The sequence below is a fragment of the Hibiscus syriacus genome, unplaced genomic scaffold (assembly GCF_006381635.1).
Source record: "Hibiscus syriacus cultivar Baekdansim isolate YM2019G1 unplaced genomic scaffold, ASM638163v2 tig00111250_pilon, whole genome shotgun sequence".
NCBI classification, from domain to species: Eukaryota; Viridiplantae; Streptophyta; class Magnoliopsida; order Malvales; family Malvaceae; genus Hibiscus; species Hibiscus syriacus.
Genome location: NW_024063035.1, coordinates 586,114 through 613,491, shown reverse-complemented (window position 1 = coordinate 613,491; position 27,378 = coordinate 586,114).

The window sequence follows — 27,378 nt, the reverse complement described above, 5'->3', positions numbered from 1 at the left end:
TTTATGAGTGATTGAATAAGAGGTTCCGTAAGGGACCGCTAGTGAAAGTAATGAGATAACTCATGATTTTCTTGTTCAATCTGATTGAGGTAGTTCAACGGCATGATAGGTAGTGTCAGTGCCGGTTTAATGAACTCTTATTCACATATAAATACTAGATTAATTTGAGAGAGACTAGACTTTTATTAGAATTGATTTCAAGTGATATAGTAGCAACTAACCGTTTAGACCAAAGTATGAGGGTGAGTCATATTTATAAAAATTATCTGTTAAAGATTCAAGGATACGAGTTCCCATCGAATCTGATGGAATTTCCCTTTGAAGAATTAGTGGATATTACGGGTATGGGTTGGTTATTCCCTTACCATATCATAGTGAACTGTCTCTTAAAGCAATTGATTCTAAAAGAATCGGATGGTTATGAGATCATAGTGGTCGGCAAAAGGGTAGATCCATCATCTAATGTGATTTCAGCAGTAACTGCCAAAAAGTTATTGTTGTAACGTTTCCAAGCTTTCTTAGCTAACACGGTGGATACTTAAGCTCTAAAAGTTATGTTGGAAGATATTCTGACTATTTGGAGTTCTATATGTATTTCCATATGAGTTACCTGGTTTACCTCCAGATTAAGAAGTAGAATTTAAGATAGAGGTACTATCGGGTATTGTGCCTATATCAGTGACCTTGTATAGAATGGCTCCGAATGAGCTCCGATAATTAAAGGTATGGTTACAAGAGCTGTAAGATCAGGGTTTACAAGACCGAGTGTATTACCTTGGGGGTGCATCGGTGTTGTTTACGAAAAAGAAAGACGAGTCTATGTGATTATGCATAGATTACTGGCAGTTAAATAAAGTGATAGTGAAGAATAAGTATCATCTTACAAGGATCGATGATCTCTTTGATTAATTAAAAGATGTATCAATGTTTTTAAAGATTGATCTCTGATATGAATATCACCAGTTAAGGATTAAAGAGGAAGATATTCCTAATACAACTTTAAGGACTCGATATAGTCACTATAAGTTCATTCTGATGTCGTTCAAGTTAACCAAAGCTTATGTGGTATTTATGGATTTTAATGAATCAAGCATTTCAGCTATACTTAGATAAATCCATGGTAGTATGTATTGATGATATTCTGACCTTTTCTCATACTAAGGAATATCATGTTGCACTTCTTCGTATAATTCTTCAAACACTACGAGATAAAAATGTTTTATGTCAACCTGTGAAAGTGTGAATTTTGGTTGTCTGAAGTTGTATTTCTTAGCCATGTAGTGTTAGCTGAGAGGATAAGAGTGGATTCCAAGAAAGTACAACCTATTTTTGACGATAGCCTCCCCACTTATTGGTTATTATCGAATGTTCGTAAAGAATTTCTCGATGATAGCCTCCCCACTTACCAAGTTATTAAGAAATGATGTGCCATTTATTTGGGTTGAAAAGTTTCAAGAAAGCTTCAAGACACTAAAGAAGATATTGACAAAAGTCTCAGTGCTAGTGTAATCATAATTCAGAAAAGATTATTTGATATATAGTGACGTGTCTCATAATTGTTTGGATGCGTACTAATACAAGAAGGGAAAGTTGTTGCCTATTTTTTAAGACAACTTAAGATGCTTGAGAGGAATTATCCTACTCATGATTTAGAATTTACAGTAATGGTATTTGCTCAGAAGATATGTCATCATTGCATGTATGGTGAATGATGCTATATCCATACCGATTATAAAAATCTAAGTATATGTTAACTAAAAAAGAGTTGAACTTAAGATAAAGAAAGTGAATAGGACTTCTTAAAGACTATGATTTGGTCATTGACTACCATCCAGGAAAGTCTAACGTGGTAGCAGATGCGTTAAGTCGAAAGACTTTTTTCTACTGTAAAGGCTTTGGATGTACGGCTGTCAATTAAGGAAAATGGTAACTGATTCCAAAATTGAAGCTAAATTCTACTTTATTGGATCGAATAAAAGAATCTTCAAAGAAAGGATGAGAAGTGTGTCAAAGATCGAACAAGTTAAAAAAATAAAAGAAAAGAGGAAAAAAGGTGACACTAAAGACTTTGAAGTTAAATCTGATTGATGCTTATGCTATTAAAGAAAAATATTTGCCTTTAGTTGAGTTTGTTTATAACAATAGTTATCAAGAAAATATCAAGATGGCTCCTTATGAAGCCTTATATAGAAGGAATTGTCGAACTCCTTTGAACTGGTATGAGATTAAGGATTGGAATATCGTCGGCCCTAACCTAATCAAGGAAATTGCATATTATTCGAAATAATCTTAAGATTACTGTTGATCGACAAAAGTCTTATTCTGAACTAAAAAGAAAAAGATTGAATATCAAGTCAGTGATAAAGTATTTCTTAAAATATCACTGTGGGAAAAGGTACTACGATTTAGACGAAAAGGGAAACTAAGTCCGAAATTTATTGGTCTGTATGAGATTGTAAAAAAAGGGTTGGTCCAATGACTTATCAGTTGGCCTTACTCCGAAAAAGAACATGATTCATAATGTATTTCATGTGTCAATTCTTTGAATGTATCATTCAAATTCTTCACATGTTATTAAACCAGAAGGGGTTAAGATTCGTCCGCATTTGACCTACGAGGAAGAACTGGTAAAGATATTAGAGCATATACTAAAAGAAATTAGGAATAAAATGATTCCACTTGTTAAAGTTCTTTGGAAAAATCATAAGGTCAATGAAGCTACTTGGGAAAGAGAAGAAAATATGAGAAAGCAATGATGAATTTTCTTAAGAGAGAGAACTGTAATACCCTGAAATTTGGCTAGTGACCAAAATGAATAAATTGCAAGTTTTATGAACAATGTATAAACTTTGGAAAAGTTTAAGAACCAAGTTGTAAGTTTGAAAAGTTATGAATTTTAACCTCGTAATTGAATAGTTTAGCCCCCAAGAATGGCATTTTCGTGTTATGCGAATTTTTGAGCTGAAGTTTTTATTAATGGGTATAAAACAATAAAGTTAGGGGAAATTCGGATAATCGGATCGAATCAAATATTCAAGATATTTTGAAGGATGAAAAAGTAATGTTAATAATATCATTTCCATGTTTTAAAATGGTGAAATTTAACATGGATCATTGGATTTAAGATTGATTTTCCACGTTAAATAAGGACCCTCTGATGAAAATGATGAAATTGTAATTTTATAAAATTACAAGGAAAACATTATAAGCTATTAAAATATTGGTTCATATTTCATGTTTGGATTAACAAAATGGATGTGACACGGTAATAAACATGAGAATTCAAGGGCAAACTAGTCATTTGGCATTAAAATGATTTTTTAATTCATTTTAATTATATTAAAGACAAATGGCTTAAGATATTTCCTAAGAAATTTCAAGACTTTTTCATCCTTTCCTTCCCCATGCCGTGAGCCCCTCCAAGGTTAAGACAATTTTATTTTCAATTTTCAAGCCAAATTATTAGGAATTTAGATGAAAGAATGAAGTTGAAAATTGTTCTACATGAAATTTTCTATCATTTGGTACCATTTGTTCATGTTTTCCATGCTTGAAACCCTAAGTTCATGTTTTCCATGCTTGAAACCCTAAGTTCATGAATTGGATGGGTGAAGGGAAGGTTAGTTTTTGATGTTCTACGGTTGGATTATGATGTAGTTGATGTTGTTGATTCATTTCCATGCTTGAAAGATCATGTAAAACAATTGGAAATGGTATAATTAAGATTCGACTAAGCTAGAATTTGATAGGAACTTGATGTTTGAATTAAATTTGATATGAGATTGATTGTAATTGCTTGGGAATGATGTTTAGAAATTGAATTCATGCTTGAATCAAGTTGAAATTATACTTAGAGTCGCCTTTGGTATTTGACCTTATGAAGAAAAATAGGGAAAATTATGGAAAAATTATACAAGGGTTAGGAATGATGAATGAATGATTCTACAAACTCTAGAATGTTGTTTGGACCAATTTGGAAGTTAGTAAAGGTTAGAGGACCAAATCTCATAATGTTGAAAATATGGGTTTAAAGTAGAAATTGATTATAAGTTGATGTATAATGTTGAAATCAATTGTTGACATGCTTGAATATGTTGTTAGAAGCTTGAATTTGTAGTTGAAATGGCAACGAACTATTTTGAATATTATGGAAATGTTAAGGTGAATTCTAAAAGAATTCATTTTAGTGGTTAAATTATGGAATTGGAAATTGTTATTCAAACTTTTGTTCATTTAAATTTTGATGGATTTGAAGTTGTATTTTAAAGTGTTATGGTTGGAATTTATGTTGTGAAATAGAATTAATATCGATTAAGTATCGAAAGATATTTTAGGAATTTATTTCCTATTATGCGCCTATGTTAGTAAGATACTAACTTGTACTTTGAAATGTATATGTTTTGTAAATAATGTTCAACTATATTGTGATCAAAATCGAGATCGAAGCGAGTTTAAAGCTAAAGAAAAATTACAAGAATGAAACTTGAATTGCTAAGAAAAGTTTTCAAGCTAGGTATATCAAGTGAGTGTATATTTAGTTTGTATTTATGTGCAAGCATTGACTTGTGATGAGCCAGTGACGGAGTTACTATGGTAAGAATTGACACCTGAATGTTATGCAACTTTGTAGTTCATGCATTTATGTTCATTTTGTATTTGGAAATTAATAGAATTAGTGAATAAGTTTAAGATGCAAAATAATGGAATCTGACTAGATTCTATGATCTTAATAGTAGATTTGAAAATCACCATAAATTCTATTGATATTATTATAAGGTGATTGTTATATCGTTGGATTTTTATTTTAGTCTAGTTTTATATAAAACAAATATACTGATTTTGAATTGGGTACTAGAAGATATTAATTGTTGAAAATAATAGGTCATAAAAATGGACAACAAATTCTACTCAAAACAGATTTTGTAAGTTGGATTAGAAAATTCACCAAAAATTGTACAAATAGAATTAGAATAAGAGTACTTTATATTTTAGATTTGTATGCGAGTCTAGTTTCTGATGGTATAAACATAATAAATTTTAAGTGTGTAGTTTAATACAAAAATATTAATTCTTTATAGATAGAGCAAACTACTAGAATATGAAATTGTGATAAATCATGTATTTTATGTTATATGCTATTTTAAATGTTCGAACTGTGCCCACTCTATTATATTGTTATGATGATTATGATGTTAATCATATGATGGATATGATGCTTATATGTCGAAAAGAAAAGTGATTAATGATGTTTTCATAATATATTCGTGTCATGTGAAAATGGAATATTTTGGGTATGAACTACCCAATATATTGTTAAATGATATTTGATATATGAGTATCTATGGCTACTTCTACTAATTGAATGGTATATAGTTTTGATAAAAGTGTGCACTGTATGTATATTGAGACTGTCTGGTATAGTTGGCATGCCATAGAGGTAGAGTATAGCATTTGTATTATGCACTAGCACGTCTGATTTTGGTGTTTTTGTACATAGTTGCATTGAGTACATAGTCGGCTGATTTTGGACTATTGTAGTTTCGAGATTGGAATACATGATGCATCTCACTTTGTCATTACGGTATTCTTGATTTATGGTACAATGAAATTGTGTTCTATAGTACTTGTACGTTTGTCTAGCAGTAAATTTGCAATATGGATTACATGATGTGTTTGATTATCGCATTGTGGTAATCCTGATCTATGGTACAATGATATTGTGTTCTACAATACATGTACGTTTGTTTGGCACTAAAAGTACTATATGTGTATACTCGTCTGACTTGCATACCATGCATTCTCATTTTTATACACTGGGAATATGATTTGAAAGAAATTGTAGTAGTGCAGGTTTGATTGATTCGTTGAAAGTAAATCTTTCATCAAATATTCTAGTATGGTATAAAATGATTTATATATAAACTACTTATTTATGGGTTACATTTTAAAGAAAGAATTTGAAAGTATGTATTACATGTTCATATATTATTATATGATCTTTTTAGTATTATGATTTATGTGATATTTTATATATCGATATATTTTATTTTATATATAATAATGTCTCACTAAGTGTATACTAGCATATGATGGTTTTCACGCTAGGAAAAGGAGATTGAGTGGAGTAAAGAGCTTAGCTTGGAATCATTTATCAATGAATATTTACCGGTATCAGTAATGTTATTGTTATTTTTTTATTTCTAGTTGGCATGTATACGCATAATAAGTGTTTGTAATATTTTAATATGGATTAAATATGCTCTAATATGTTTATAATGTTTAAATAATTTGTAATAGTTTACATGTGTGGATTTTAGTAAGAAAAATGTAGTTATGAATATGGATTTAAATTTTATATATTCGGTAAAAAATAGATGTTACTAACATAAAGATGAATTTTTATTTAGTAAGTTTCACTCCTTATATGAAATAGTATTGAACTATCATGTTGTTGCCTAAAATTAAATGTGAAAATATTTTTAAATATTAATTTTTGGTTTTTATGGGATTAAATAAATTTTTAGTTATTAAGGTTGTTGAAAACATTTTGATATTTTGATATAACAAATTAAATTAAATGAATTTTAAGATTTTACAAAAGGTTTTCTAAAGTATATTCGATATAATTATTCGAATATCAAAATATTACTCCAAGTGTTTCAAAGTTCATTTTAATCCTTACTAAAGTGTAAAAATATGCTAAACAAATTTACAAAGTATTTCGAGCCTTAATCGAGTCAAAAATCATTTCTTAATTAAAATCAAACCAAAATGGGAACTGATCCCCCCCCCAAGGGGGTACCGATTCCTCCTGAATGGTTTGGCTCCGAGAAATAACAGAATGCTCGGAGGGAACCGATTCCCCCTGTTCAACGGTCAAAATATTTGAATTTTACACTAAGGGAATCGATTCCCTATGAGGGGGTACCGATTCCCCCTACGCTCCAAGCAGTTTATTAATTGTTTTCACACTTAAACGGCTCCATTGACTCCACTAATCATCCCTAATGTTCAAAATCAATTAAAGGAGTATTTAAACAAGCTTAGTAGCAATTGATCAAAAACAATCAACAAGAATTAAGAGAGAATCAAAGAGAAAGCATCAAACCTCAAGTTTGAGCATTTTCAAGCCTATTTCATTCAATATTCATTTTTACTTGCAAGAACACTTATTGTGCTCAATTGTATTATTCTTGAGTGTTCTTTCTTTGTTCTAGAATTGTGCAAAGACATTTGCCTTGTGAGGTTTTTCATTAAGTTTGCGAATTTGTAATCTTCTCTTAGAGAAAGAGTGTTCTCAAGAACAATGAATCTAAAATTAGTCTTCTAACACATAGCTATAAAAATTTCAGGATGAAACCGGATGAAGACATCAAAGCTATGACGGATAGATTTTCCATGATTGTTAATGGTCTCAAATCATATGGAGAGAAGATTCCAAATGAAAAGCTTTTGAGGAAGTTGGTTTACTCACTTCCAAAATTGTGGCAATCAAAGAAGACGGCTATCATCGAGGCTAAGAACTTAAAGTCCTTAACCCTTGAAGAACTAATCGGTTCACTCCTCACTCATGAAATGATACTTCAAGATGAGGTAGACCTCGATAATATTGATGAGACACCAAAGGAGAAAGAGAAGAAGAAGAACGTTGGAGTTGCTCTCAAATCCACAAAAGATGAGAGTGATTTGGATGAAGAAGACGATGACGAGAAGATTGCATTATTTGCCAAACGGTTCAAAAAATTAATGAGGCCCAACCGAGGAAGAAAATTCAAGCGAAATGAAGGCTTCAAAACTAAACCAAAGGAGAAGGACCCGATCATTTTCTACGGATGCAAAAAGCCGGGGCATGTCAAATATGATTCCCCTCAATTAAAGAAAAAGGGTCAATCCAAGAAGAAGCACAAGGCTCATGTGGCTACATGGAGCGATGAAGAAGGTTTCGATGAAAAGGAACAAGAAGTAGCAAACCTTTACTTGATGGCATTCAGGGAAGATTCTCAGGTAACCTCTAGCTCATTTAATTTTTAAGATTATTCGTTTGATGAGTTGTTAGAGGAATATAATGGGTTGGCTTCGGATTATGAGAAATTATTTTTAAAGTATAAAAATGATATTTTAAAATTGAAAAATGAAAATAATCTCATATCCAAGACCAACAATGATCTTGAAAGTAAAATAAAAATTTGCAAATCAAACTAGAAGAGTTTGAAAAGAAAATTTTTGATTTGCAAAATTTACTTTCAAAGGTTAATGATGATCATCAAAAGAAAATTGATGATCTTAAAGCTTCTTTTGATAAAGTTGGAACAAAACGTTTTGAAAATGGAGAAAATTCAAAATCCAACTTTGTTAGAAAAAGTTTTAAAAACTACAATCATAGAGGTCCCCGTAGAACCTCTAATAGAAAAATCATTAGAAGTATATGGGTTCCTAAAGAACTCATTACTACAAAAGATAAGGATATCCTACACAAATGGATACCTAAGGGGACTAGGATTTTGGAAACTAATGAATATGGACCCAAAAGAATTTGGATACCAAAAATCAAAAATTAATCTATGTTTGTAGGAAAAGGAGCATTGCTACAAGGCACAAGAAACAAATTCAAACTCATGGTACCTTGATAGTGGATGCTCAAGACACATGACTGGAGACAAAAGTCGGTTCATAGAGCTCAACGCCAAAAATGAAGGAGAGGTGACTTTTTGTGATAACTCAAAAGGTCACATTGAAGGAATAGGCACTATAGGTAATACCTCTTCCATACAAATTAAGAAAATTTTATTTGTGAATGGATTAAAGCATAATCTATTGAGTATTAGTCAATTATGCGATAAGGGATTCAATGTCATGTTTGATATTAATGGTTGTAAAGTCATTGACATTGCATCTAATCGGATTATGCTTGTTGGTCATAGAATAGGAAACATTTACATGGTGCATTTAGATTCTATAGATATGACTAATTTATGCCTAGTTGCTAAAGATGAGCATGATAGTTGGTTATGGCATAGGAGACTAGGACATGCTAGTATGAGTGTGTTGCAATGGTTAATTCAAGGAGATTTAGTTCGAGGGTTTCCTAAACTAAAATTTGATAATGATAAAATCTGTGATGCTTGTGCTAAAGGAAAACAAAAGCGAGTTTCTTTTAAATCCATTAACGACTTATCCATTAGTATAGTATTACAATTTATCCATTTAGAACTTTTTGGGCCATCTAGAACTACTAGCTTGGGTGGAAACAAATATGCATTTGTATTGGTAGATGACTATTCTATATATACTTGGGTTATATTCTTAAGTACTAAAGATGAAGCATTAGAAAAATTCATCACGTTTTCAAAAGTAATCCAAAATGAAATAGGTTACTCTATAACTAGTGTTAGGAGTGATCATGGAACTGAATTTGAAAATCTTGGATTTACTGAATTTTGTAATTCTAATGGTATTAGCCATAATTTTTCAGCACCTAGAACCCCTCAACAAAATGGAGTTGTTGAGAGGAAAATTCGAACTTTAGAAGAAATGGCTAGAACTATGCTTTATGAAAACAATTTGCCAAAATATTTTTAGGCAGAAGCCACAAATACCGTTTGTTATGTTATTAATCGAGTAATGATTAGGCCTATTTTGAAGAAAACTCTGTGTGAGCTTTTTAAAAATAAAAAATCTAACATTAGTTATTTTCATCCTTTTGGATGTAAATGTTTTGTTTTAAACAACGGTAAAGACAATCTTGGAAAATTTGATGAAGGAATTTTTTTTGGTTATTCCTTAAATTCTAAAGCTTATCGAGTATTTAATAAAAGAACTTTAGTTGTAGAATAGTCTATACATGTTGTTTTCGATGATAATCCCCTTCCAAGGAAGGATTCTTGTGTGAATGATGATGTAGGTATTATAAACATAAATGATGTTGGACATGACGTTGGAGAACCATCATTAAAGGAAGAAAACGAAATATGAGGAAACTCAAGATCCTGTCAAGAATCCAACCGTGGAAGAAAGGGAAGTCTCTTACCCAAGAGAATACAACTATGTCAATGATGGTGAAATAATAGGTGATCCATCCAAAGGGGTAACAACTCAATCTTCTCTTAGAAATATTTTTAATTATGTGGCATTTATCTCATGCATAGAGCCTAAGAATATTAAAGAAGCATTAAATGATGAACATTGGATTATGGCTATGCAAGAAGAGTTAAATCAATTTGAGAGAAGTAAAGTATGGACATTAGTTAAAAGGCCTAGTAATAAGTCTACTGTAGGTACTAGATGGGTATTTAGAAATAAGCTTGATGAAAGTGGTAATATAGTGAGAAACAAGGCTAGACTTGTTGCTCAAGGGTATACTCAAGAAGAAGGCATAGACTATGATGAAACATACGCTCCCGTAGCTAGGATGGAAGCAATTAGAATGTTATTAGCATTTGCATGTTTCAATGAATTTAAATTATATCAAATGGATGTTAAAGTGCATTTTTAAATGGTTTTATAAAAGAAGAAGTGTATGTGGAACAACCTCTTAGATTTGAAGATTCAAAATTTTCATATCATGTTTTTAAATTGAAAAAAGCGCTTTATGGTTTAAAACAAGCTCCTAGAGCATGGTATGAAAGATTGTCAAATTTTTTAATTGAAAAAGGTTTTTCAAAAAGGGAATGTTGACACTACATTGTTTTTAAAGCATAAAGGTAAAGATTTATTAGTAGTTCAAATTTATGTTGATGATATAATATTTGGTTCTACTAATGATGTATGATATTCTTTGCCAATAATTTTCTAAGCTAATGCAAAGTGAATTCGAGATGAGCATGATGGGGGAGCTCTCATTTTTTTGGGACTCCAAATCAAGCAAAGAAAAGATGGCATCTTTATCAATCAAGCTAAATATGTCAAGGATGTGCTCAAGAAGTTTGGACTGGAAAATGGGAAACCTCATGACACTCCAATGAGCTCATCTACAAAGCTTGACAAAGATGAAGGAGGTAAATGTGTAGATGTTAAATTATATAGGTCAATGATTGGATCTTTGCTTTATTTAACCGCAAGTAGATCTGACATTATTTTTAGTGTTTGCTTATGTGCTAGATTTCAATCATGTCCTAAGGAATCATATTTACTAGCTGTTAAGAGAATGTTTAGATACCTTAAGGAAACTCCTAGTTTAGGACTTTGGTATCCTAGAAACTCTAGCTTTAGCTTGCTTGCCTTCTCTGATGCGGATTATGGAGGATGCAAATTAGATAGGAAAAGCACCTCCGATACTTGCCAATTCCTTGGAAATATGTTGATTTCTTGGTTTTCAAAGAAACAAAATTGTGTTGCATTATCTACCACTGAAGTTGAATACATTTCAGCTGGTAGTTATTGTGCACAAATTTTATGGATGAAACAACAACTTTTTGATTATGGCATTCCTATCAAGTGTGACAATACTAGTGCTATTTGTCTCACTAAAAAATCCCTTCCAACACTCTAGAACTAAGAATATTGAAATTATACATCACTTCATTAGAGACCATGTCGCTAAGGAAGATGTAGTTCTAGAATTTGTTGATACTTTGTACCAATTAGCGGATATCTTTACAAAACATTTAGACAAAGAAAGATTTTGGACACTTATGAGAGAATTAGGTTTAACCGACCTATCTTCACTTAGTGTTTAAAATAAGTTTAGTACTTTTAAATTAGATTTGAAAATGCTTATAATAATAATATTGTTTGATTGCATTCTTTGCTATTAGTTAGGGGGAGTTTATGATTCTTAGTGAAAATTGATTTTATATTCAAATGTAGTTTAAGGATAGATTTGATTGATTGAACATAGTTAATTTTTCAATATATGAGTTTCCAATACCACTAGAGCTAAATTATTTAGCATTTTAAGTGTTTAAAATCATATTTTTAGCATTTTTTGGTGCAGAGGGAATCGATACCCCCTTAAAGAGGAATCGATTCCCCCTTTGAAGGTGAAGTCTGGAATTTAAGCGCCCCAAATACCTTCATTTTCTCAAAACTCTTTTCTCTCTTCCTCACACCGTTTGCTCCTCTCCATCTCCCTAAATCTCTACTTTGCTTCAAAACAACCTTTTCAAGTCAGAATTTCATCATATCTCATTTCCTAAACCTGCTAGAATCATTAAAATCGTGCAAACTTCATCCAATCTCACTCAAATCCGAAAATCTTCAAGGTTACTCTTTCCATTCCGATTATCTTACGTCATGTCTCACAAACGTTCTAGACCTTCCTCTAGTCGATCTAGCCAACCACCAAACCAACCTCAAAATCCACCTCCTATTCAACAAATTCCTAATCCCAATCCCAATGATCCTAATATGACCATTCTTAATTCATGCTTCAATGAACCAGGTCGTAGACAAAATCTACTCTTTCGGTATTCTCAATACTTTGAGTCTTACAAAATCCGGGAAGAACGAATCTCATCTCTTCAAGCCATGTTACACATTAATTTTAGATATCTTCCTACCCTTAGAGAGTGGAAATTTGATAAACTTTGTGAACTTGAACCAATAGTTTATCACCAACTTGTTCGTATCTTCTACTCTAATGTCGTTTACATCCAAAACCGGGATAAAACCGTAACCATAGGAATTCGATCCTATATTCTAGGACGATTCTTTATTGACCCGGAATACATAGCCACCGCATTAGGATTAGATAACGACGGCTTAGAAAATGAAAAAAAGGTAGGTTCTCAGTATAAATGAATGGATAGTGCGAGTGTCTTAGATCTACATGATCGTTTCCTTCATTTAATGATCTCTTGGTGGTTTGGACCATCCGGAGGCCGTTACTCCACTCTTCGAGCCTTGGATCTATTTTGGCTACATTGTGTCCAAAATAATCTTAAAATCAACCTACCTCATATTATCTTTGCTGAAATTGTCAAAATCGTAAATCTTGTTCCTAATAAGAAACTATGTTCATCTCTAGTTTACGGTTGTATTCTGAGTAATTTGTTTTCTAAAGTTGTAGGGTTGGTCTTGATGCTACTTTTCACTCAAAAAAATCAATCTCTTTTCTTTAACTAAATCGGGATGGAAGATCAATGAAGAGACTGGTATATGGGTTCGTACTAAAGAACAACCTCCAGAAGCAAACGACGCCGACGATGAGGCGGAGCAGCATGAGGATCAAGCACAACAAGAATATCAAATGCCTCCATATTTTCAATCTTTTATGGAGACATTCGATTTTTGATATGCATCCATGGACTCACGACTGACTTCAATAGAATCCAATTTATCATCTATGGGAGCTCAACAATTGGAGATTCTCCGGGAGATGCGCGCGAACAACGTAACAATGAATGAACGTATCAATTCGCTCGCACATGATATGGCCGCAATGCGAGCTCATTTTCCTCCTCCCGATCCTCCTACGGATGTTTGATTCTTCCTATGCTTTACTTCACTTGGATGGAACTTAGAAAGTATTGTTTTAACATTTTGGATGTTTGAATTTGTGGATTGTTTGAATTTGGATGCTTATATGTTTGAATTTATGTTTTGGATGTTATGGATGATTTGAACTTACATGTGGATTTTCTTAAATTTTAATTTTGAGCATCATTTTAGATATATGACCAATTTAACCATTTCACTTTCGTTTATGAATATTGATTATGAAACTAATGGCTAACGTCTTCTCTTGATTGTGATCTTAGCAGCTTAGAGCTTTAAATTTCTATATCAATTGGCTAATGTTTTTTCAAAACCTTGTTTAAAAAAGTTTTAGAGTCTTTTTGATTTAACAAAAAAGGGGAGAAGTGTAATAGTAAGGGGGAGTAATTTCAAAACCGATTTCAATATTTATTTTCAATTAGAAAATCTTAAAATTACTAAAATGTTTTGTTATATCAAAAAGGGGGAGATTGTTGAAAACATTTTGATGTTTCGATATAACAAATTAAATTAAATGAATTTTAAGATTTTACAAAAGGTTTTCTAAAGTACATTCGATATAATTATTCGAATATCAAAATATTACTCCAAGTCTTTCAAAGCTCATTTTAATCCTTACTAAAGTGTAAAAATATGTTAAACAAATTTACAAAGTATTTCGAGCCTTAATCGAGTCAAAAATAATTTCTTAATTAAAATCAAACCAAAATGGGCAGATTACCGAGAGGGAACCGATTCCCCCCCCCCCCAAGGGGATATCGATTCCCCCCTGAATGGTTTGGCTCCGAGAAATAACATAATGCTCGGAGGGAACCGATTCCCCCCTGTTCAACGGTCAAAATATTTGAATTTTACACTAAGGGAATCGATTCCCTATGAGGGGGTACCGATTCCCCCTATGCTCCAAGCATTTTTATTAATTGTTTTCATACTTAAATGGCTCCATTGACTCCACTAATCATCCCCAATGTTCAGAATCAATTGAAGGAGTATTTAAACAAGCTTAGAAGCCATTGATCAACAACAAGAAACAACAATCAACAAGAATCAAGAGAGAATCAAAGAGAAAGCATCAAACCTCAAGTTTGAGCATTTTCAAGCCTATTTCATTCAATATTGATTTTTTTCTTTCAAGAACACTTATTGTGCTCAATTGTATTATTCTTGAGTGTTCTTTCTTTGTTCTAGAATTGTGTAAACACATTTGCCTTGTGAGGTTTTTCATTAAGTTTACGAATTTGTAATCTTCTCTTTGAGAAATAGTGTTCTCAAGAATTGGGGTATATTCTTGAGGGAGTTGTAAGGTTATCTCTTGTCCTCAAAAGAAAGAACAAATTAGTGAATTTGTTGGAAAATCCTTAGTGTGTATAGTTAAGGTAGTGGACGTAGACTTTGGTTGAGAAAGTCGAACCACTCTAAATCGCTGTGCAAATTACTTTCAATTTTCTGCAAAAGCTTCCACCAAATTTTTAATTGCCAATTCACCCCCCTCTTGGTCGATTCCATCGATCGATTAACTCAACAAAGGTTAAATTGAATATTTTTTAAAGAAACAAAATTTTATCTAATTCAAATAAGGAATGTTTTATAAGTATCATGTGACATCTCCAACTCGTACTCGATAACGGATACGTGAAAGAGATGTTACAACTCTCTTTAACCACTAACATCACTTAATGACTTCAAATTTAAATATATTTAAAGATACAATAACTTGTGAAGTAGGAATTTATAGTGATTATAATTATTTTAGGTGTAATACCCCAAAAATTTCAACAAGAGACTAAAAATGCAAATTTTGAAAGTTGGTGGCTAAAGTATAAAATTAGAAAACCTCAGGGACCTAAAGTATCATGTGACATCTCCAACTCGTACATGGTAACGGATACGGGAAAGGGATGTTACAACTCTCTTTAACCACTACATCACTTAATGAGTTCAAATTTAAATATATTTAAAGATACGATAACTTGTGAAGTAGAAATTTATAGTGATTATTATTTTAGGTGTAATACCCCAAAAATCTTAACAAGCGACTAAAAATGCAAAATTTGAAAGTTGGTGGCTAAAGTATAAAATTAGAAAACTTTAGAGACCTAAAGTATAATTTTGAAAAAGTTATATATTTTGGTCTCATAAATTGATAGTTTACTTTAAAAGAAGGATTTGTATGTCTGTCAGATTTTTTATCCGAAATTTGTAGAAAACGATATTAATGGGTAAAGTTCGGTAAAATAATCGAATATCTAAATTAAATAAAAAAATTTACAAAAAATTGAAGGATGGTAGTATGAGGTTACAAATGTTGTTTTAGTATTTTTAATATGAAGAATTTGAAGTGGATTAGTAGATTAAAAGAATTTACCATGTTTTAGTGAAATAGTGGAATTTAGTGACTAAATTGGATTTTTGGAAACTTAAAAGGGAAAAGAGGGAAATTGATAGATAAGATTTTTATATTTATCTAAGATTATTAAATGGGAGATAAAAGGATGGCATGGGGGTAAATAAGATGATTCATTAATGGCAATTTTGACATTTGGACCAAAATGAATTTTTAATTAATTTGAAAGGTTCAAATTAGAGGTATTTGCAAGGAAAACTCAAGAAAACTCTCTCTTCTTCTTCAGCTGCTGGACGTCCTCTATGGCTAAGGTAAGCAAAGATTTGTTTTCAATTTTTGAGGCATTTTAATTATAATTAGGACTAAAGTGTGAAATAAGAAATTATTCCCCATTAAATTCTCTTTCTTTTGGTATAAGTTTTTTAATGATTTCATGCATAAAGAGTGAAATGGGTTTTTATGGTGATTGAAGGGGAGGTGATAAATCAATTAAATAAGATTGGATTTGGATTATAGTAGTGTTATGGATCCAATTACAAGCTTAAAAGTTAATAAAAAAAACCACTAATAGACCAAGATGTAAGTATACGGTCATGTATGAGTTGTATAAGAAATGTTAATTTTTGGTTGTTTTTGATATAGGAATGATTAGAATTAATGGAAAAGAGTTGTAGGTGACTAAACCAAGCTTAAATCAAAGTTGGAGACCATTAAGGAAAGTATCCAAAACTTTCGACGACGGAGAAAAAAATTAGGAAAATTTGTATAAAAAATTCTCTTGGTTTAAATTAGATAGAATGATGATTTCATAAGGTTTGAATTAAGGTACTATGCTGGAAATTATAATTGGGATGATGAAATGTTGAATTGGGTTGATTTGGAAGTTGAATAATTCCTAGGGATTAAATTGGAAGTTTTTGGAAAGTTAGTGGTGCAATTGCAAAATTACAAGATTAATGTAATTATTTGGAAATATAGTGAAATTAGTTGATTATGATGTTAGTTAGGGATTAAAGTGAATAGTAGGACCAATTTGATAAGTTTTGAAATATGGGGGTTTAATTTGAAGAAATGTGTAATTGTGGGTTAAATGTTAAATTGTGAAAAGTTAAGTGATTTAAGGTTGAGAATAATTATTTTCAAGGACTAGGAATGTTATTTTTGTAAGAGTTCGGTAGAATTTATTTAGTTATAGAAATTAGCATCGAATATTTATTTATTGTATTTTATCATATTGTATATGGATATGTATTTAACAAGTTAGCTAGATACTAACATATGTTCGAAATTGTTTATGTCATATAAATAATTTTCAAGTAGATTTCGATTTCGGGGTACAAATTAGTATCGAATATTCCTTAGTCGAATTTTTAGAATAACGATTTGAATTTAATTTTATTATAATAGTACGAGTACTAATGTATGTGAATTGTTTATATGTTGAAAATCGATGATCGATTAGTTCGTGATTATAATCGAGATCAAAATGACCCTGATACGAGGATTATAAAAGTGATCGTAGGATAAGTTGGTGAGGCACCAGGTGAGTACAACTTACTTATTTTATATTCGATATGAGGACGGCTTGCGATGAACCAACCTCGAAGGTTTTCGATTGAAACAATTTGGATTATTTTATGAAGTATCTTTATACTGATTTACTAATGGTTTTAAATATGATTTTGGGTTTGAATAACCCAAATTATTTTACTCTTATTTCCTAGCATGTGAATATTTTTGGGTATGAATTACCCAGATCTGGTTTTATATAAATGGTTTTATATTCGATTATATGGATGAATGCTTTTATATGCAAATTAGTAATTGATTTAGAACAAAGTTCATTGTATGAAAATGAGGGTTAGTGGTACAATGGCATGTCATCAGGTGGAGTGAATCTGAATACATTTTTAATATGGCACCAATTTGGATCACTCGTGGTCTGACTCGATTTACCTTAGTGGTGCACGAGCTGGAGTGATTTGGTGCATCTGATTAGCTTTATATGTGAATTATATGGCACCAAGATGGGTCACTCGTGGTCTGAGTCGGTGTACCTTAGTGGTGCACAAGGTGGAGTGACTCGGTGCAATCTGTTTTGACAGTAAATTTGTATATAGCGTGCTCACTCGTTATCTGACTCGCGTATAAGCGTACTTCCATGATAATACAGTGGGCAAATGTCTTATATGAATAAGAAAAGTATGGATTTGAAATGATCGGATTTCGAAAAGAAAAATACAATTTTGCAATGATATGAACTGAAATTGAAAATTACATATCTAAAATGGAAAAGTACAGTCTGAATTACATATTTTTTATAGTAAATTCTTATTACGAGTTGACAAATGATTTTATACATGTTTTATTTTATTAATGTTTTTATACGATACTATCTACTTTATACGTTAAATATTTTATTTATTTTATTTTACTTGTTGCCTCACTAAGTGAACACTTAGTGTATGAGTGTTTCACACGTAGGTGCAAGCTACAAGGAAAAGTAGGGAGTGCATCAACATCATTTCCGATGAATCAGTTCTGCCACCAGAATCAGTAAGTAAGGACATCATGTCTGTTAATTTATTTGGAAGTGGCATGTATATTAAATAAGTTTCTAGCTGCTTTGATTTGAGTCTGTTTAAGATATTTTTGTTTAAATTATGAAGGTTTGGTTTTACAAAAAGATATTACTAATTATGAATATTAGTTATTAAATTGTAATTATTTATGATAGAAATGGTTTTCAAATCAAGTATTTCTGGCAGTTTTGATTTAAGTTATATTACAGTACAAAATTGCCTAAAATTTTATCTGAATTGAATTTAAATTTTGATTTTAAAATAATAAATTATGATTTTGTGTGATTATTAGTTTTAATATAAAGAAATGCATTTTGAGATTTTAAAGAAATAAAATTTTGCTTGTTTTCAAATAGTAAATGTTTCGTATGACTGATGTGATATCTTTGACTCGGATATATATATATGGGTTAAGAGTGTTATATTAGGTATTATTTTAAAATTATAACGTTTTATTAATTACAATAGTTAATAAATTTTAATAATATTAATTTATTTTGAATATATTGGATGAAGATACAAAAAACTGATAGTTGTTGTTTGAATATTAATTACAAAAAACGGATATATATATATGTGATATCTTTTGAATATTAATTTACAATAGGTATTATCTTAAAAAAATACTCTAAAATCTACCGAGTGACAAAATTATAATAATATGTACAAATTAATATATTTGAGTGACTAAAAATCTATTAATATTCACATTAACTAACTTACCTTAGTGGTTACAGTAATCGTTGTTGTTTTAAAGGTTACAAGTTCAAGCACCAGCAACTGTAACAAGGTGATTGAGCATTCATTATCAAATAGTTGAAAATATTTAGAACATATAATATTTTATAATCACCTTAGCTTAATCAAAAAAAATCTATCAATATTCTACAATAAAGACGACAATAAACTTTAATAATTTTAGGGTAAATTATAAATTTCATCACTAAACTTTAATTTCTCTCCTATTTTTTTCACTAAACTTTAAAAGTTTTCAATTTTCTTATTAAACTTAATACATTGGGTTTTTTCACTAAACTTTACTCTCTCTCTCTCATATTTTAGTCATTTCGTCGTTAAATAGTTAGCGGCATTAAAAATGACACTGTTTTTAAAAAAACAAATTTTCACTAAAATAACGTTGTTTTGCATCTATATAACAGTTCATGTTAACGACGTTAACTATTTAACGGATGATTGACTAAAAAAACCCAATGTATTAAGTTCAGTGAGGAAATTGAAAAGGTTTAAAGTACAATGAGTGAAATAACAGAGAGAGTAAAGTTCAATTACCAAATTTGTAATTTACCAATAATTTTTAATAGCTATATATTTTTGAAGTGGATGATTAAAATTTTCTATTCATTAGCAATTAATGTGTTTAATTTCTCAAGTCTTTTTTTAAATATATATATAATTAAATTCATACTTAATCTTGATAATTTCAAAGAAGATCTTTGGAGAAAAAGAAAAATAAAATAATTGAAACGTTGTAAGGAGTACACTATTTTTTAATTGAGCATAGCTGTGTAGATAGAATATTTAATTTGTTTTAATTTCAAAGTTAATTAATTTGGTTATAAATTTATAATCATGGTATCACTCATATGTGCTTCCAAATTTTTATGGGTGAAAATCCTTCGTTGATAGAATATAATAATTAAGACTATAATAATTCTATTTTCTTTCAATTTGAAAAATTATTTTAATTATTTAATTCTATTTGATTATATTTTAATCATATTAAAAATTCTATTTTAATTTAATCATAATTAATTTAATCATAACATATCATTAAGTATAAAAAATATTTAGAAATCTTACTCAACCTATTAAATAGATTTAGTGATTAAAAACAATAATTTTTTGAAAATAAAATAAGAGCCTGTTTGATTATAGAAAATATTTTTTATTTTCATTTTTTGTTTTCGTTTCCAGAAAATGAAAATCAACTTTTTGAAAACTAGAAAACATATTTGGTTAATATAAATGAAAATTTTAAGTTAAAACTAAAATTGTAAAAAATGTATGTTGTATCTATTTTTTAAAATAGAAATAAACAAATAGCTATTAAATAATTAAATTAAACTATAATTATTAAAAATCATTACATAAATTTAACATGTGAATTATGTAAATATAAAACAATGAAATTAATAAGAAATTCCATAAGAATAATTATTTTAGTTTATAATAAAATATAATGTTAATGTAGATTGGACATCAATTAAATTTAAAAAAACACAAAATTTTGTTATAACAATTGCAGAAAAAGTGTCATTAACATTAAAAAAATATGTTTAGTGGTAACTGAGACCCTCAAACTTTTGAAAAAAATTATTAGTGTAATCCTTGAACTTTTTTTGCACCAAATATGATCCTTAAACTTAAAAAAATTAATCTAACCCTTTAAATAGACGAATCATATGTTGACAGTTGAGACACTTACATTATAGTTCATAAACTTACATGGCAATCTATAATTTTGATGTGACAGTTCATGATAATGTTGTGGTAGTACTCGACCGATGATGATGTGGTAGATGGACTTAATTGATTATTAAAAAGTTTGAGGACTTATTTAATTTAAAAATAAAATTTTATTTAGATTAAAAATATAAAATATAAACAATTATTAGATTTTAAATACATTAAATATAAAAATACTATAAAATTAAATTATTAAAAAATCAATTTAAGGATTGCATTGAATGTAAAAAAAAGTTTAGGGACCATATTAATTTTTGAAAAGTTTGAGGGTTTCAAATATCATTAAATCAAAAGGTTAATGTTAGAATGATTTAAACTTGTGTAGTTATAAATCTAGATATCATGTTTCCTTATTTTTCAAAATTTCAAAACAATTTTAATGAAAATAATGAAAACATTTTTTTATGTTTTCATATTTTCACTTATTTTTGTTCATTTTTAAGAAATCATTTTCTAATGTACACCCAAACACGCTTCCTTTAACATTTTCTAATTTCTAAGAAAATGAAAATGTAAATAGTCGATATTTTCTAAAATCAAACAAACCCTAAGTTTGAGTAATTACGTTTGCAGAGTGCGTGTGTGTTGTCATTGACTTAAGAAAATAATCTAACATAAACTATCTTACAATCACTCAAATTATTAAAAATAAGTTAATGCAATATCAAAATTAACCCCCAACATTATTAAAATTGTCATTTTGGTTCTTTCTTTTTGGAGCATTTTGGCCTCAAATATTTCATTTTTGGGTAAAAAGATGTCTAACATTTGACAGAATAATCACTTAGGTCCTTATTTTTTAGAGCATTTTAGCCCTCAACGTTTCATTTTAGAATAAAAAAAATCCTAATTTGGAAAGTTAATCGTGTCCTAACTAACTATTTTCATCTATAGAGGAGTATTTTTGTCCCAAAATAAAATATTAAAACCAAAATACTTCAAAAATAGAATAAAAATCAAAATAACAACTTTGATAAATGCTAGAGGCTAATTTTAATATTATATTAAACGAGTTTTAAAATTTTCACCTTAAAAATAAATTACAAAGGACAGACATTGATAAGTAAATTACAAAAATGGTGTTGTCAACCAACAGATAAATCTCAAATGCTAATCAACACCATGTTTTTTCTTAAAAAAATCTGAGTTTAATTAGTCAATATATATGTGGAAAAGTTTGGTCAATGGTTGTAGCTTGAATGATGTCATTCTGACAATGAAAGTCGCAGATGGAGCCTGGAAAGTCCCTCTCTCTTTTTCATATAAAATAATTTAAATAAAATAAAGGTATTTAAGAATGATCAGATAGTCTCCAGCTATACAAGAAAATCACCCAAATCTAAATATCTAATTAATATTTAAAATTTTCCATGTGCAGGATACCTTTAAGTCAATGTGATTAATTAAACAACCCAACAGTAGTGAACTGCCAAATTTAAATTTTAACATTAGGTTTAATTTAATATTACATCCTCAAATTATGATTTAAATTTTAAATAATTTTTACACTATAAAATATTTTAATTGAATCACCATTATATTAATATCATATCAGTTAAATTTTTCTTTAATTTTGTTACTATAGTTTAAACATTTAATGTAACCTCAATTATAACTTGAAGTGTATTGAAAACACATTAATCATTTTATAAAAAAAAACATACATTTAATCATGTCAAATGTATTGAAGAATATTTTTTAACACATTAAATTCAAATTGATCATATAATAAGAACACACATATTTATAATTTAATTTGTGTATTTAATATATTTTATGCTATATTCAAATTACAATTTTCTTTATACATTCAAAAAATTTATCTCTAAATTTAAAATTTAAAAGATATAGTGTAATATAATCAACTTTTAAACTTAAAAATCTTTTAGCTATTTTCATATAATGTTTTACAATAAAGTAAAATAGAGAACAAGCTATTGCTCCAATTATCAAGGAATAGTGTTAAGTATCCATTAATACACGCACGAACCAAGTGATCTTGGTGGTTAAAGAGATAGTTGTTATTAAAGGTTTCGGGTTCAAACATCAGCGATTATCTTGGTATTTGAGTGTTCATTGTCAAATTATTAAGAGTATTTAATGCAGATATTACCGATGTAATCAACCCAGATTAATTAAAAAAGTATCCATTTATATGTAAAAGAAAACATCAAAAAAAAATTGATATTGTGTTGAGTCCCTTCTTTTTCATTCACAAACATCCATCCCTAAGATAAAGTACGAAAATAAAAGGCTTAAAACAATTTTAGGGATATGAATTATAGCTCAAATTGACTTTTTGGTGCATAAAGATTTTTTTGCTAAATATAGGTGTTTATATTTTTTTTCCTGTTACACTTTCAGGTCATACCATTAAAAAACAGTTAAGTGACATGAGTTAAGTTTATATTTTCTTAATTTTTTAAAATATTATTTAAAAATATTTAAAAAAAAACTGGACGTGACAATTGTCATTTAACTTTTTTAGTGGTAGATACCTTAAAATGTAATGAATAAAATCAATAGAAACTTATTTTTAACAAATAAAAAAAAACTTTAGAAACCAAAAATCAATTTGAAATAGAGTTTAAATACCTAAGTGTATTAAGCTGAAATAAAAAGGACTACCTCTGTGACTGTCATCAACAAAACAAACACATGGTTTATTTCTCTATCTGTCAAGCAATTAAATCATCTCGGATCATGTGTAATCACTTTTAAAAAGATATCTCCTGCACCTCCTTTATTACTACCATTATATCATATGATTCATCATTTTTTCTGACGAAACATCAAATTCAGTGGCTAAAGCAGGATTTTTAATTCCACAAAATAATTAGGTCAAACCCTTTTTTCTATTATAAAAAGGCATAATAACACCTTATTATAATTTCTTGATGACATCAAAATTGAAAGGGAAAAAAGTAAAGAGATTTGATTGTGCTATATACATTTTTTTTTCAAAAACAAAAGTCTAAGGCGATTATATGATATTATCTGTTTAGAAATTTTTAAGTTATTAATATTATACTTGCATATGTAACTGTTTAAATTCAAAATATATAAGAAGTACATTATTCTATTTAATTATCGAAATTATTTGATGATTCGATAGAATGATATATTTATGAAGGCATCTATAATGTAGTTGGTAATTTTGAGAAAGGAATATATCACAATAAAGAGTGGTAGGGGAAAATCAGATGCAAACGTGGGGATTAGTAGACTTTTTGGTGAATTAGAGTCAAAACTTGCAACGGATAAATTGAATCCAAGTGAAAACATTATAGTAAGAGCCAGGGGCGGATGTATGTAGCCATTATAGGGATCGACTGTATATTCATTATTTTGGGATGCTATTAAATTTAATTTAATTTAATTTACTAAGAGAAAGGAAAAAAATAAGGAAGTTTGTAGATTCATTTTTTTTTCTAAAACAAGTGTATTAAATTTTAGACTCCATTTTTTTATTTCTAGATCCTTCCTTGGTTATAGCCACGCTTATAAAGCTTGGCTAAAGCATTAATGAAGCAAAAATACAAACATAGGGAGCGGTTAGAGAAGAAGTGGCCCCTCTACCATATATAATATGGTGCCAAACCACCTTTGCCTACCCCTCTCCCTGGCTTATGTCTATGCCGCCCAACCCAAGGTCTAAACACTATAGACAAAAGAAATCGTTGCCCTCTATTACTCACCTTCACGCCTCCTTTGTATATAAAGTATAATACAATGAAGTAGTTAGGGTTGTAAATGAAACGAGATAAATCGTGAGTTACTTGAATTTGATTTGGTTAAAACTCGATCAATGTTTAAATAAAATGGACTCAACTTAAATTCGAAATTAACTCGAGTTCTTAACGAATCGAAATAAACTACTTGATACTCAACTCGAAAAGTTCGTACGAAACTAAAAAAATATATATTAAATTTATAATTTTTTAAATTAAATTATTAATAATATTAATATTATATGTTATTTTTTTATAAATATAAAATATAATATTTGTTATACACTTAAGCTTTAGGCTCGAGCTCGAGCTTCAATCGAGTTAAGTCTGAGAATGTTTTCAGTTCAAATTTTTTCGAACTTAAGTTGAGCTTCAATTTTTGATTTTGAGTTTGAGTCGAGCTTAATAATTTCAAGCTCGTGAACTTTCGAGCCGAATCAAACTCAACAATACTCGAACCTGACTCAGCTTGTTTACAGCCCTAGACGGAGCTATGAGAATTTTTCTAATTTAATCTCATTTTAAATTTTATAAATTTAAATATTAATAAAATTAAATTTTATTTCTTAAATTTTTTAATTTAAATATTTCGTAGATCTTTATACAATCTTATTCTCTCTAGATATTATATTAACTTTATCTGTGAACCCACCTTGTCACGCACAATTAGTCATTAGATCAACAACCAACAACAACAACAACAACAAAACCCTATTTCCATATGCAATGGGGTAAGGGGGAGGTAGGGTAGTAGGTCGCCCCCAACGCATGGTTGAGAGCAGCTTCCATGGAAGACCTCCGGCAGTCAGAAAATTAAAAATAAAGATAAAATGCAATGCATGTATAAATAAATAAATACATACATATTTGAACAGTCTTCATATACAGTCTTCATATGCGATTCTTTAATGGGAAGTAATCCCTGCTAATAAATCCCTACATAATAATCTCTACATATAGACAGAAACGTAAAACCCGAATAAAATTAAAAAGAGGAAACATGGAGAGAATGATACACAGAAGTCAACGATAGCAAGCTAGAGAAGAAATAAAGTCAAATGGGTTAAAACCTAAACTAATGCAACACTAATCCGCTACCCTAGTTCTAAGCCTTCATTAATTCCAATGACAGAAACGTATAAAAAGTAGAAGTCATAGAAATTACAACAAAGGCATTAAGAGAAGACATAAATGTTACACCCTATGTATGTGACCCGCACTAATCGGCTACCCTGGTCTTAAGTCTCCATACTTTCCTATCAGAGGTCATGTCCTCGGAAAGGGCTAAATCCTTCAAATCAGATCTCATGCAGTCTTCCCACTTCCGCCTTGGTCGTCCTCTCTTTCTGGCACCGTCGACTGTAATCGACTCTACCCTCCTAACCGCATCCGACGGTTGTCGCCTAAGGACATGCCCAAACCATCGTAGTCTTCCCTCCCTCAATTTTTCGGATACAGGCACCACCCCCAAGGACATCCTAATAGCAGAGTTTGGTGTCATGCCCCACAGAGTCCTACCACATGCCCATCGAAGCATTATAATTTCTGCGGCCTCCATCCTCCTACGTGATCCTTCTTGATTGCCCAACATTCTGATCCATACAACAGCGCTGGCCTTATTGCCGTTCTATAAAATTTTCCCTTAAGTTTTTGAGGCACCTTCTTGTCACACAAAACTCTAGTAGCAGCCCTCCACTTTAGCCATCCCGCCTTTATATGGTGTGTAACGTCATCATCTACACCCCATCCTTATGTATCATAGACCCTAGGTACTTGAAACAATCCTTTGAGGGGAGAACGTGTCCTTCTATGCATACTTCTACATTTTCATCGTTTTGGTTCCCACTGAAGTTTGAACATAAATACTCTGTCTTTTCAATATTGATCCTTAGATTTTTTTCTTCCAAAGCAGTCTTCCAGGTAGCTAGTCTACTATTCAGCTCAGTTTTTGTTTCATCAACTAGGATAATGTCGTCAGCGAAAAGCATACACCATGGAACACCGTCTGGTGTCGCACAATAGATGTCGTCCATAATCAAGGTGAAGATGTAAAGACTAAGAGCCGACCCTTGGTGGAGTCCGATTTCCACCGGGAATGTCTCGGTGTCGCCAACTGTAGTCCTGACGTATGTAGTAGATCAACAACCCTTTGCCTCAAATTTAGGTCAACAGACGTCTATATATGACGTTTACATATTATCTTTGTTACATACTAGCCTTAACTAAACATGTAAATGTTATTAGGACTGCCTTTTATGTTGGTTGATGCCTCTACTATGCTTAGATTTGAGTTTTAGTCTATGTACTTTGATTTGGTATAATTTGATCCATCTTATTTTATAATGTCACTATATGAAAAATAAATTATAATTTTCTATCATATCATCATTTATATATATATATAAATATAAATTGATGTGTCAACCCTATGAACTGTTACATTAATATTGTAACGATCAACGATAATTTTTCGTTTTATATTGATTAATCGTTCAAATTTAAGTACATAATTAGATTTTTTTTTACAAATTTAATTAATTTTTTCACCGAAGATTCAGAGATTTCATATCTTATGTTTGTATTTATCCAATCATCTTTTTAAAATGATAATTAGAGGACTAGAAATTCAGAAATAGAATATATAACATGTTTTGGTGGTGGGTTCCGTGTGAAACTCATTAAAAGCGATGGAAAGTGACAGAGATGATTTTTTTTCTTTGCCATTTCCTTTTCTGTTGTCATTTTCTAATTGCAAATGGCTGACTTCATTTTATATAAAAAAGTCAGGCTCCCGGCCTTG